Source organism: Falco punctatus, assembly GCF_963210335.1.
Source record: "Falco punctatus genome assembly, chromosome: 8".
NCBI lineage: Eukaryota > Metazoa > Chordata > Aves > Falconiformes > Falconidae > Falco > Falco punctatus.
The window spans coordinates 26562714-26576439 of NC_137588.1; the positions used below are offsets into that span (position 1 = coordinate 26562714).

The 13726-nt window shown below is 43.2% G+C and overlaps 1 long non-coding RNA gene across 2 annotated transcripts in view; it reads right to left on the bottom strand.

The window, feature by feature from the left end:
* The window catches only part of LOC308068349, a 107928-nt gene extending 94377 nt beyond the window's left edge, over positions 1 to 13551 (bottom strand). The window contains exons 1-3 of one of the 2 annotated variants that reach the window (XR_013929939.1): positions 8280 to 13551; positions 6758 to 6980; positions 1 to 6422 (exon numbers count right to left, since the gene is read on the bottom strand). The exon at positions 1 to 6422 is cut by the window's left edge and continues 94377 nt beyond it. This is a non-coding gene — a long non-coding RNA (uncharacterized lncRNA). Of the gene's footprint in view, positions 6981 to 8279 lie in introns of both variants that reach the window. The other variant, XR_013929940.1, reaches the window with a different exon arrangement.
* Between the last annotated feature and the right edge of the window lie 175 nt (positions 13552 to 13726).

The following is a 13726-nucleotide window of genomic DNA, read 5'->3' on the forward strand; positions in this document are numbered from 1 at the left end:
TATTCATGTTCCTTTAAGTGTCAGGAATGTGGGTATTTGCTCTCACTATGGATTTAGTCAGGGAAAATTCCTCTATAGGCATCTAGCCACACAGGATTATAGATTGGAGACCTTTTTGAAATCTAACCAGCTTATAAAAACCCTGCATGGGACTGGGTGCTGGAGGGGCAAGTACCTTGTGTTGCTTCAGGGTTAAATGTATCGGTAGAATTTCTTGGTGATCCTTTCTACCATTTACCTCTGCCAGGCTTACCCACTCCTTTCTGCTCCCTTTCATTGGCAACGTGCTGCAGACACACAGAAAGGTGGCTATTCGTGGCCTGGCAGGTGGAAGATTAATTCTGACAGAGGAAGAATTTCTTGATGAAGTGACTTCAAAGGCAAAACACCGTGGAGAGGGAGGGGGAAGTAGGCAACACTTGTGTGAAGGAAGAAGAGGGAGGCTGTGCCAGTTGGCATCAAATGCTAGAAGAATAACCTTCATCCTCAGGGCTGACACTGGCGGCTCAGCTTAGTGCATTGGCAGCTCTGCTTGTATTGCAGTTTCGGCTTCCCCCAGCTCCTGGTTGATTCGCATCCAGGGGCACAAAGGGCACCTGGCCCATGTCCAGTGCCTGCTCCAGGTAGAGCAAAGAACGCTTTGAAAGAAATGATAGAGGTATGTAACAAATCCCTCCTGGGAAAACTGAGCTCTTTATCCTTCCTTCCTGCTCAGCCTGCTGTAGTAGAGCTGACTAAATCCCCAATGGCCTGAGGCCTTTGTGTAGAGTTTCTTTCCCCTGTCACAGGCTGTAGTACCCAGCGGATTTTTTAGTTTTTATTATTATTGTTATTTAAATGCCATCACATGGTCTTCTTCAGGCACATGAATGAGCTGGTCTGTCTGTGTTGGTGAGTGCCATGGGAGAGGTCTGACTGACTGCTGTCTTCCTGTCTGGATCACAGACTTTCCAGTGGAAAGTTCTTCCATGAGGTGGGTGTCTCAAGGACATTATGATGGCATTTGAAATGGGGGGAAATACAGAAATGCTGTAGGGACCAGCATGTCACCGAAGAGCAGTTTCTACAAGGCATCTACACAACAAAAATGAGCAGCCTACAGGAGTGGAACAGGAATTAGCCATGAGCCTTTGCAACTTTTCCACCAAGGCACTCTTATTCTCTTTCAAACCATATTTTTCCATGTCTTAGGTTTCCTGGACGTGGATGAAGATAGGCAGGTATGTGGTCCTGTGGAGGTAGCTGCATTTCATCCTGAAACATATTTTCTGTAAGGATCATGCAGTTATCTTCCATGTGGGAAGCCGCAGCTCTTGTACAGCAGAGATAAATGCTCATTGTACTCCAGAGCAGGAAGCAAAGCAGAAAGCTATATCGAGATCAAACTATGTGGGAAATCGAAGCAGACAGAAGTTACCACATTAGCAAACTAGCCAGGGCTTTGAAGCACATCTTCAGCCCTTGTGAAAAGTATGCTTTTGTTTCCTAATACATTTTAAAGTATGCTACATAAACACCAAGATAGTTCAGAAAACTCAGCATAGTTCTTCTCAGAAGCCTTTCATTAAGGAGTTAAGCAAGCTCATCCTGGATTAATCTACAAGGCTGTTGGACATATGCAAGCTGAAGTCGGTTAAGGCTCAGCAGCAGCCAAAGAAGTCTTTGTCTCAGGTGATTTGTTAACATCACTTCACCTGATCTTCTTTCCTTCCTTCTGTTAAAGAAAGCGACTGACTAGTTTAGAGAGTAGAAAGCTGAACAGCAGACTCTGAAACAATACAGCCTTGCAAATCTGCTATGTAGGTTTTCTAATTCACCAGATCCAGTATTTGGGGTTATCTCAGAAGGCAGTTTCCAGAGATGGCAGATTTCTCTGAGCTGGACTGAACTTGGGGAAAGATCTAGGAAAATCAACATCAAAGACTTTTAATGCAAACCAGCAAGGATTATGTACACAGTCATGGAGAGTCCTTTCATCAGCTTCTTCTACCATCAGGACAGGAACAACTTCATTTGGCCTTGTGGATTATCAAGATGTTTAACCAGACTGGTCTTTTGGTTGCCAAGTGTGTTGTGTCTGATAATGCCCATGGACATATAAAAGGATAAGCAAATCTCTGGTGGCTCTGAGCAAGATTGTTATTCTGGGACGATGAAATACAAAATCTACATCTCACCCCAACTTTTATAGCTGGTTTTAATGCTCTTTATCCAACTGCAAAGGGCAATGTAAAGTTGAGGTAGAGGAAAAATGGGTTTCAGAGGCTATTAGCAGCTAAGCCTGCAGTTTTCTAAGACAGACAGTATTGTATACATCAGCTGTAAGAGTTCCTGTGGCACCATGAAGCCTTGGCTGCTCGTTCCAGTCTCTAAACCACAGCATGTTGGTCCCTCCATGCTGTATCACCACTGCTGTTGAGGTCCATGCACTGAGCTTTTCGTGTTGCTGTTCAAGGCATATTTCTTTCATATCATGAAGAGGGATAAAGGGAGTGAGCAGCTGGGGGTGAGGGGATAGGGACTCCCAGCTTTAGTGGAATGGTGCTTGGAAACTACTTTGAGATGCAAAGCAGAAAATGTTGCTTCTGACTTCTTCCATCCTCCACGGATGTCAGCCAGGGAGCCTATCTATCACAGATTTTCTAATGTGTCAGTGGCAGATCTGAAGCAATTGTAGCCCAAAGGAACATGTTCTACTCCTATAGCAACCTCTGTAAACACAACGTCACAGAAGTGAGGCCAGCAGCCAAATTACCAGCTCACTGTCAGGGAAGCAGCAGCCAACACCTCTTGTCCTCCTCCAAGAATGCCACAAAGTCCCCACTGACTCTTGTTTCTTCCTCCAGCTTACATGGTTTCTTCCATTCATGTGTTGTCTTAACTTCCAAATCTAGCAGCAGCACAAGTTGGTGATAAAAGCGATCCTCAGATCTCAGAACATCTTTCTCTCTCTCTCTCTTCCACTCTCTTTCGCCCCCATCTCCCAGCTGCCTCCTCACCATGCTCCTCCCCCCGCCTCCCCCCAGCCCCCCGCCAGAAAATATCCCAAGAGTAAAAGATGGGCTATAGCCATGTCTTCAGATATAATCTGCATCATAATATGTTTCTTCTTGAGGGTCAGAAATTCCCATCTGGCTCATTATAGGTATGGAGGTTAGTATCAACTTCCCCTGAAATTAAAAGACTTTGAGGGCTGGGGCTTAGTTGTCACTTCTTGGAATAGAGCCCAGCAGGAAGGACAGCTGTTGCAGATGTTTGAGGAGTGATGGCTGCTGCTGGGAGCCTGCAGATCTGGGGAATAAAATGTGTTTGCTCCTGCTTACCATTACCAATAATACTAATACTAATAATAATAATAATAAGGAGAAGAAGGAGGAGAAGAAGAAGAAGTCATAGTTTCTACAGCATTATTTAGCACTGGTACATAGTAAAGGCAAAGCTTTGCAGGGTGTGGCAAGTATGTCATCCTGATTCTAGGGAAGCCAAACAGATCCCCAGTTTCATAAAGAATCAGAGCATTGCTACTAGTGAAAGGAAAGGCAAATATGTCTTTAGGCAAGCAAACTAAGCAATTCCTAAAACATTTGCAGGCCATGATGTACCTTATCAGACCTTAAAGGAAGAATATAATTCATAACAGCCTTGTGTATCTTCAGCCACATGCTTGTGTATCTTCAGCCACATGAGCCACAGTTCAAGGATGACAGGAGCTGAAAGGAGGGACAAGATGCCAAAATAGGCAGGGATACATCACAGACGGGTCAGTGGGGGCTGCTTTAGACCATCAGTGAAAAGTTCCATTGTTTTAAGCCTTTTCTTGCATGCTGTCGACACACTTCCCTCTTCTGTTCCCTGTATTCCGTACTCTCACAGCCTCTTCTCCATCCTTCTCTACACACTTTGCCTTCAGCTCTGCACAAACTTGAGCAGTAACCCAAAGGGAGAGAGGCTGTCCTGAGGCTGTTGCCCCTCTAAGGGAAAAAACCTCTCCCTCCATCCTGAATGAGTATATAACACATGCCTGCCTTTCTCCTCAAGACAATCTTCTGCTAACAAAGAAACTAAAAATCCATAACCAAAACAAAACAATCTCCCAGCATTTTGAAAGATATGTGACAGTTTTAAAGGAACTGAGTAAATAGTTTATTCCACAAGGACAAACAATATTTTTGTTTCTCTAAATAATTTGTCTTGGACATGTAGAATTACTGAAAAACCACAGGAATCTCATGTTTGAGCTGAGAGATCCTTTGAGGCTGGACTCTCAAATGGCAATGCTTTTAGTCCATGACCCTTTGGAAGTGTGCAAAGTCCTGGGCTTACAACTCAACTTAGATCTGTAACAACAGGGTATATTTTAAGGCTCAGGAGAAGAGAGAGCAATACATTCATAGTTGGAGGTTTTAAAGCACAGATTTATGCAACAACTGTCAGAACAGGTTTCAATGTTTTTGATCCTACCAAATGGGAGAAGATGGACTAGGGGACACCTCGTGAACCCTGTTGGTTATATTGGCGTTAAGTATTAGGTAGAATTACAAGCTTGCCCTCACACTGTCTTGTCACCACTGGGGCTTGAGGAGGCATCCCTCCACTTTGTGACTCTGACAGGAGCTTTGATGCCAGGATCAACACAGATTTCAGTTGCTGATCAAAGACTCCTAACAATTATCCACAGGTTATACCACCCGAACCACTTGTAAGCTACTAGTTTGTACCACTGGCCAGTTGAAAGGGTGTAGAGTCTTCCCTGTCATTCCTTTGCCTTGCCTTTCCTTTCTTTATTGTATAATTGACAATAAGTTCATAGACACAATGGGACTTGAGTGAGTTTACACTGCCCTTTTAGTCTTAGGTCCCTGGCCTGGCTCAGATGAGATCAATGAGGCTTTGCTGAAGTCCAGGAACTGAAGAGTATCCCCAAATGACTGTCTTCACTGCTTTTCACTACACCTTTCAGTTTTAATCTACTGTGTCTTATTGTTTGTTTGTGGGATGGTTACAACATCCTTGTTCTGTGATTCCCTCCCCTGCACATGTAAATCCTGATGTGCACTCAACCTGAGTTCCAGGTTAGCATAATTTTTCTGTATACAAATATATATTTACTGAACATCTTTCGAAACTATTTGTGTGGGATTTAAGATAACATTGACATTCCTTTTGGTGATGATTTATAAAGCTATTTTCCCCCTGTCTAGACGCTTTCAATATTTGCAATTAGCTGATGGAAAAATAAACTGTGGAGTATTCTTTCCAAACCTCCACTGGAGAGGGGAAAAAAGGTCTCCATCATGCAAAGTAAAAGGTTTTCTGTCAAGTCAGTCAGGAAGAAGCTTCTAAGAGGTAAAAGACATGGAGGATAAGTCCAGTTAGTGCTGTACTCAGGTGTAGAACTTGCATAGGGAAGGGGAACAGAGTTTTTTATAGCTCCAGGGAGAAGGAGGAGAAAACAAGCTATTATGCCAGAGACATTTTTCTTGGGCTGATTGCAAAATTAGCTGGAGCTGAAGTTAATTGATTGTGTAGGCAGATGAAACAAACTTGAGATGACTATAAATAGTAACAATTTTGCTTTCTGTGCAGCTGTAAATCTGAGCTGTAGACCTGTCTTAAATTCACTGTGAACATTTGCTAACCAGGGAGGGAGAGTAGAGTAAAATAAAATAAAACAAAGTGTGGTCAAATAAAATATACTTACATAGAGCCCAGCACAGAGGGAATCATTAGGGTCAGCCCTTCCAAGACAGATGAGAGCTAGAATAGGATCTCACAGATGTTGTGGCCTGATGCATTTTACCTGTCTCGCCCCCTCAACCACAGCCTGGGAGAGGCAGAATTCAGCTATTTCTTTCTTTTGTCTTTCCAGGATTTTATGTCAGATAGTGTTGCTGCTTCTTCATCCGGGGAGAGGGAGTGAAGGAAAGGGCTAGGTCTGTTTGTCTGGATACTGACAGCTAGGGCTGCCAGAGAAAGAATTCCACATCCCGTCAACCACTGTGCTCTACGGGAACTGTGAATACATGTGGGCAGACCCTTGCCACACCTTTTTTTTTTTTTTTTTTTTTTTTCCCTTAAGGTGATAGAGTTGTTTTTTCTTCATCAGTATTAAGCTTCATATTTAAACTCTGCTTTACCACCTGGGATGAGCAATAGCCTGATGAGGGAGAGCCATCATTGAAAACAACAACAACAAAAAAAACCCAAAAACAAAACAAAACAAACCTTAGAGCCACCTCTGCATGTAGCAGGTGGCAGTTTTTAGTATCTGTACCTGTACGCCTAGCAGGCCTCGAGAGGAGATGGTCTCCCTGTGATGTAAAGGTGTGGATGCAGCCTTCCTTGCATTACTGCCCAGAGAGCTGTCAGTGGGCCTAACCTTTCATCCACATGGGTCTGGTCTTGGTCGCTTGTCCGTCCATCTGCAGGAGCAGGTCACTTTGTAAATACCAACTGACAACATAATTCTCACAGTTTTAGGCCAAAAGGGCAGAATGCCATCATCTGAAATTACAGAGCAATTTGAAGTAATAACTGCATGACTAAAATTCAGTTAGGATGAAAGATGTAATAGTTGGTCTTTTTCAAAAGGGGTCATCAGGCTTTTACACTAGCATTACTGTTCGAGTCATACCTGTGGGCTGCAGTCTGCTCTGTTGTGTTTAATAGGAGAGACTTCCCACACTGAGGAGTTATGGTTTACAGATACAAGCCAGACAAAAGGGTAGGAGGAGAAAAGACAAATACAAAGGTTTACCCAGCCATTTCAGCAGGCCGCTGGCTGGTCTGGAGGTTGTCTGCTTCCCACAGCTCTCAGGAAGGCTGCTGGAGCGACTGTTTTGCAAGTAGGGTGAGTGAGGAGCTTTTGCATGGTCAGCTGAGTGCAGAGGATGAGCAAGAGCTTTTCCAGCTTGGGTAAATCCCTCCGTTGGCCACACTTCTGCTGGGTGATGGCAAGGCAGTTCAGGTGTCAACAGAGGCTGTGCGGAAATGAAGGACAAGCTGGGTCAGTACAGCACAGCACTTTGTGCAACCATGTGCTCTGCTAGTCGTACTGGGCCCATTTGATGTACCTGAGAGCCACCATGCTGGGGGGAAGACTTCTCTGGCTTGGCTATGCCAAGCTTGGCTAACAGAGCCCAGTCCAGTTCAGCAAAGAGCTTCTGTAGTGTTCTTCTGCTACGTACAGTGTATTCATATGAATCCTAGTTCCCTCACAGCCCGAGGGAATGAGCCTCTCTGCCTACTCTCAGATCAAGACCACAAAGGTTGTGATGTGACCGTGATTCCTTTCTCTGACCCATTAAAATGCACCAGAGGTCTGGGACCTCTCCAAGGCACAAGGAGCATCTGGGTGTTCTTAAAATGAGGGTAAGATAGGCAGAGTTTATTCTCCTGGGTTCATTCATGTGTCTAGGTTTGACCCAGCCTGCCAGGCAAAGTCCGCTCAGTACATGTTGCAAGGCTGCTGTATCAACACCACCCGCTGTGGTGAGTAAACCAAGGCAGTGGTTTGACTGGTAAAACACCTAGGGAAAAACCCTCTTGGATCGTATTTCTCACATCCTTTGCTGATAAGAAAATGGCAATTCAAAAGCCTAGGACTAACCCCTACCCCGCAAAAAAATCATGTATACACTCTCCATCTGACCAGTCACCTCCCTCCTGACAACTGAAAGCATCTGTGTTTATCTTCTTTTTTATTGGGTTTCAAAAAACAATGCTCTGCTCTCATGGGGGATCCTTTTATCAGCTTCAGAGTTAACCTGGAGGTCACTTTCCAGCCATTTCACTACATAGTCAGAAGAATCACCTTGGAGCTTCCATGCTTAATCAAGACATTTTTATGGCTTTTCTGCTAAAGGGAGAGGTGCACTTTGATTGAAGATAAAATCCATCAAATGATGCAATTCATTTATTCTGGCGTCGTGGAGTCTGTGTCCATTTGAGGAAAAGACTCTGTGCCTGTGTATGAACGCATCATGGAGATGCAGGCTTCTTTTTAGGGGGGTGGGGGCAGAAGGATTGTGTGGCCTGTTCTTCCAGTCCAATTTTAACATCTCTGTCCTGCTGAACCCCATCTGACTCCTCTGAGAAGACAAACAAGGCAAATAGCTCCTGTTGAATATACCCTGCCCAGGTCTGTATATCAGGTTTGGTCTCTGGTTTCAACAGCTTCTGTGAGTGTACCTTCCATTTGGAAGGCTCTCAGCCCTTTGGTATGACCCTATCATTTCATGAGACACGGGAATCAGTTACATAAACCCTCATTTACTTACCTGTATCTGCTAGTGTGTTGTATCATTCATGTTGTACTTGCAAAGAGCCAGCTCACCCTTATCCTGGTCACAGAGGTGAATGGGTAACATTGGGTCTGCCATGAAGTCTGTGTCTTGCACAGCCATGATCAGGGGTCCCTTCCCCTTGCTTCTGCATCGAGAAGTATTCTTCCAAATTTTGAGACAATCTAACTTCTATCACACACCATATGGTTCCAGCTCCGATGTCGGTTAACACATATATGTCTGAATGGGAATCAGGTGCGTCCAAAACTCAGGGCCCCTACCAAGATGAGTTGCAAAATCCCTGAAATACCTGTATTGACACATTTCAACCAGCTGTGTAGCAAGCAATGAGGAAAGGCTTGTTTTGTGCCTCTTACCCACTCACACCTCTTTCATGTTTTGCCCAGTTGGACATCTGGCATGTTTTCTGCTACACACCCAGTGCTGAGCTTTCATTTCAGGCGACCCATTCTGATCCTATCAGAGCTGACTTCTGCCCTTATAAATGCATGAAACTCAAGGCTTGTCTTGAGACAGAGCCAAACACTAGAAACGTTGCTCAGCGATGGGTCAACCTCAAAGGGCTTGAAGCATCTGCTTTCTGTGCTCCCAGGGATTCACATGCTGATGCCCACAACTGTTGGTCTCTGAGGCAGATGGTAGTGTCCTGGGTGTCTGGCCTAGCTGATTCCATCACTGTAGGATTCTTCTGCAATTCATCTTATATTTGTTTCCCATTGGAACCGTGCAAGAAGAGACTTGCTACTGGCATTATGTTAATGGAAACCAAATGTATGCACCTGGTCCATCCTATTGTACTCAACAGGCATCCCAGCCGAGATTGCACAGGGGTCTAAAATAACCAACTGCTGTAAGGTCTTGCAGAAAGAAGTTGCAGGAGGATCTTATTTAGCACAATATAAAGGAGAATATTATTCCAAGACCTAAAGAGAATGAGAAATTAGTCCAGGAGGAGGATACCAATATGCTGAGACATTGAGACAGTTTAGCTACACCCATCACAGAAAGCATATATCTCAGTCCTGGGTTTCCCAAAGCAAGGAACTTTTAAAATTGTAACCAACACTGACAGAATTAGCTGATCTTCCAATCATAGGAACTATGGTTGGATAGATAGATAGATATACTATACTCCAGCTGTGCCAGTCCCAGTCCAGTATGAATTTCCAATGTGCTGTCCCACTCTGCCTATGATACCATTATACCTGTTCAGCAATGTCATGTTATCTCTCCTGAACCTAAAAATATTGTCTTAAATATGAGTTCAGCTTTGTTCATCTCACACCCTAATGCCTCATCTCTGTTAAGAGCAAAACTTTGGGAACTTCTGACTCATTACTTCAAACAAGTAAGTAAGAAATAAACCACCAGAAATGTCAGTAGAATAGGCTGGGTCTCAGGGCTGGAAAGGAAGAATCAGGGATCTTAGTTCAAGGCAGATATAGAGATTTGAGAGGAAAGTACAGGGGTGCATGGAAGATGTAAGACAAGCCACTACACTGGGTGGGGTGGAGGGCAGCTGGGAAAGGGGTGATGAAGTCAAAACGGAAAATGTTTCTGGGTGGATCAAAGTCCAGGCAAGGATTTATGAGAGGCGTAAAAGAAATTTGAAGGGTGAATACCATGAGCAGTGAGGGGTGTTCAGCCATATTCTGCAGGTTTTCGGGTGGCGGGAGACAGATTTCCCAACAGAAGTTTGTCTTCCCTTCTCCTTTACCTCTGTACTTCTTCAGAGTTCTACATTTGTCCCTGCACCAGAACCTCCATCTTCACCTTATTTTGCAGCCTTTTGCCTACTTGTGCTTCTCGCCTTCCAGCCTCTTGCCTTGCTGCATGCTCCTACCAATGCCACAATGGTTTAGCATTGACCTCTCAGTTCACCCTAGACAGACTCTCTCCCTGTTGTTATTAATTTGCTCAGATCTGTCTGGTTTAGGGCCAAATGGCCTAAAATTCCAAGGGTCCTTTTTTTGTGTTTCTTTACTGTCCTTGAGAGATCAAATGATGATGTGGACTGTCAGTTCTGGAACATACTGGTGATGGAAGTGGAGAGAGATTTCTGTCATGTCTAATTCTCCATCATAGCCTCATGGTTCTTCTGCTACTAAACAGCAGATATAAAGAAAGCAAATCACTATAAGCTTAGAAAATCTTAGGTACGCTGTAGCCATCTCTGGTAAACACAAAATTCCTGTGACTTCAAAGAGCAAGGAATTAATTCTGCTAGTGCCTCTGGAATGAGATCCCACCCCCCTACCAGCTCTCCAAGCCCTCGGCAGGCTTGGAAGGCACAAGCTGACTAGTTGAAGTGAAAGCAATTAATGGAGACATTTTTACTATCCTTATTAAAGGGAGAAGGAGGCTTTGATATAACACAATATCCACTAGATGATGCAATTAATTTATTTTGGCTGGCCAGCGCTCTTGCCTGGGTCTGTGTGTTATTAGAGGGTGGTGCAACGGTTGTTCTTCCCACTGCTTGCAGGCCCTAGGGTCAGGTTCTGCTCCACCAATAACATGACTCATCTCTGCATAAAACAATTCCTCAAGTGATACCAAAGTGACCGCAACATCAGTCAGCTTCCAGTCATCTGAATCCAGTAATGATGGCTGCTTCCCCAGAATCCTCTTTAGAGCAGCTCACACACTTGTTCTTAACCGCAGAATGAAAGTCAGCAGGGAACATGTTGGTTTTCACAAAATAACATGTGAGAAAGGCCCTGGGCTGGATATCATTTACATTTCTGCCCTCATTAATATGTGTCTCCTCACTAATTAATTAAGTTGGATGCTCTTCTAGAAAGACACACTTGTCCTGCTGGAGAAAGGGATCATACTGTGACGGTAGGCAACCCACCCAATTTTTGGGTAGACAATATAATCAGGTACCTATGACTTTAATGAAGAGAAATGATAATCTAAGTGACAACCCTGTTCCTAGTTGCCCTTTGGAGGAGCTCTGTTTGGACCAATTTGCTGTAAAAAGAACAAAAGTTAGCAACCAGATAAATAGGTACCAAAAATTGACCTGAAAACCCTTTTGCTCCCTGCTCCACCATTCTTTCTTCCCTAGCTTCTTTTAAACAAGTGTCTTCCAGGTTAAACACGTGAGAGAGCTAATTATGGAAGATGGATAGGTTAAGAAAACCGAACTTCATCTTGGACCCCTGACAGAATTAATCTTAGAGCATATTCTTTGTCAATTTTCCACAAGATTATTAAGAAATAAAGAGACCTCAGCCAGCCCCACCCCAGGTACCATCGTACCAGATAACATCCTACCAGGTAACATTGTTACCCCAGGTAACAACAGCCCCACTGTGTTTGTCTTGGCTAATGGATGTTAAGGAGGGGGAAACAATAGGATGGAGAATTTGCATCCTCTGGGTTGAAGACAGCTCTTTGGGGCAAGTAATGCAACTGGATTTTTAAATTAAATTGTTATGGTCTGCATAATTAGAACTACTAGTTATGCTGTAGCTCCAAAATTAACTTAGAAAGGTCAGGTTGGTTTAGGACATGACAAATGGACCTAAAAAAGAAGTTGTACTGTCAGAGGGTCATAATCTGAATTTAGCTAGAAAAATAATCGCTGACTATAAAGAAATTGTTTTCAACAGCTCTGCATCAAGAGCGTACTGCCTCGCTCATGGCAGAAGAAACAGGGGGGTTCATTGTATAATATTTCCTGTATTCAGGGTTTTTCTCTGTGGTGGAGATAATCCCTGAGGATCTATGAACACATCCTAATACTTTCCCTACATTTTGACACCTATTGCGAATTTTGCTTTCTCCTGTGTCAGGATTTAACTATCACTTCAAGGAGTTAGGAACTTGTCTTGTCTGCTAGGTAAAAACCTAGACCTGATTTGCTCATGAAGGCAGATCTTGCCTTCTAGAGAAAGAAATCTCAGCCATGATATTGTGAGAAGAAATCTTGTTAGAAAACATTCTTCTTTTCTGGAAGTTTGGAGCCAGATACCCTGCTAATCAGAGTAACAGATCAACTTGAAAGAGTAACTTCCATGATTTCCTTGGATTTGACATGATTTGACATTATTTTACAGTGATGAATTTGGTTTCTGCCTGTCCTACACAGAATAAACAGTGAGAGCCATTTAGGCAGATAAATATGTTCTGATGATAGCATCTGTAGGTCAGGGATATATTTTTGCCAGGAAACATTTAGTATGTTAAAATATTTATTATTTTTAGGTTTTTCTCATTTTCAAATATTTGTTAATATTGTTCCACATGGGGTACTGATCTGACAAAGACACAAGATTCATGAAGATCCGTTCTCTCCAGATGCTCTGGGCATTTTAAGGTCTTGACCATGCTGCATTCAGGAGCAGTTCCACTTTACAGGTAATAATCATCTATTTATTTCACTGGAAACTGGTCTGAGATCCTACCAAAATCACTGCATATTTGACAAAAAAATGGAATTTCCAGGGGTGAAAAGTGTCTCCTGCTGGATAGGTGTACATTAATCCCTTTGCAGTAGCAAGATATGATTTTTTGGACTCTGGAAATCAGTGTCAAGTTCACAGTGGACACACACAATGTTTTGTATTCTCCCTGCCTTGGCTCAGGACCTGTGCCAGAGGAGAAAGGGGAAAAAAAAAGTGATCTCTTGCCCAAATTCTTCCTTGTAATGAATATGTGTGAGACTAACTATGATCTCATGGAAATCTCTATTTTGTGGTCATTAGATATTATGAACATGTCATCAGTCTGGCTGTGTTACCTGCCCTGTCCCCTACAACTCACCTAGACCAAAATCATTGCTGTATCAAAGAAAGAATCTGCTTGAAACTACTCTCACTGCCAGCTGTACCTTAACCTCTTGGTTACTAGTGTTTAACTCATAAATAAGAAGTCAGCTACAAACAAAATGAAAGTACAGACATGCAAACAGCATCTTCCAAAACAGGGCCAATGTTCCCTTTACACAGATTCTGCAGTATTATGGTTCCAGACAAGGACTAATTAGCTGCCTGGCTCTCATAGGAACACTGGGCACTGGAAGTATGAGATTATTACTAATATTTGTAATTTATGCTCTGCTAGTACACAGGGTGTCTTAGGTGATCTCCACATGTGTGGAAAAATATGACCCACTCACTGCTTTGCCAAAAGCTCATATTCCATGGCTGGTAACATACAAAGAGTGGGAAAGGGCAATACAGTGCAAAACCAGTATTTGCTGAATATATACTGTGGATTTTTCCACAGGTTTTGCCTTAGCTGTTAGGAGAGTGTGTCTGAAAACTATGGCATTACTGTCTTGCTCTCCGTGGGGGAAGATGCAGTTGTACCCTGTTGTCAACAAACACGTGTGGCCATAATTTGAAAAATACAATGTGAATGACTTCTGTGCAGATTCAGTGTTTAAATATACATGCAATATGTTACTG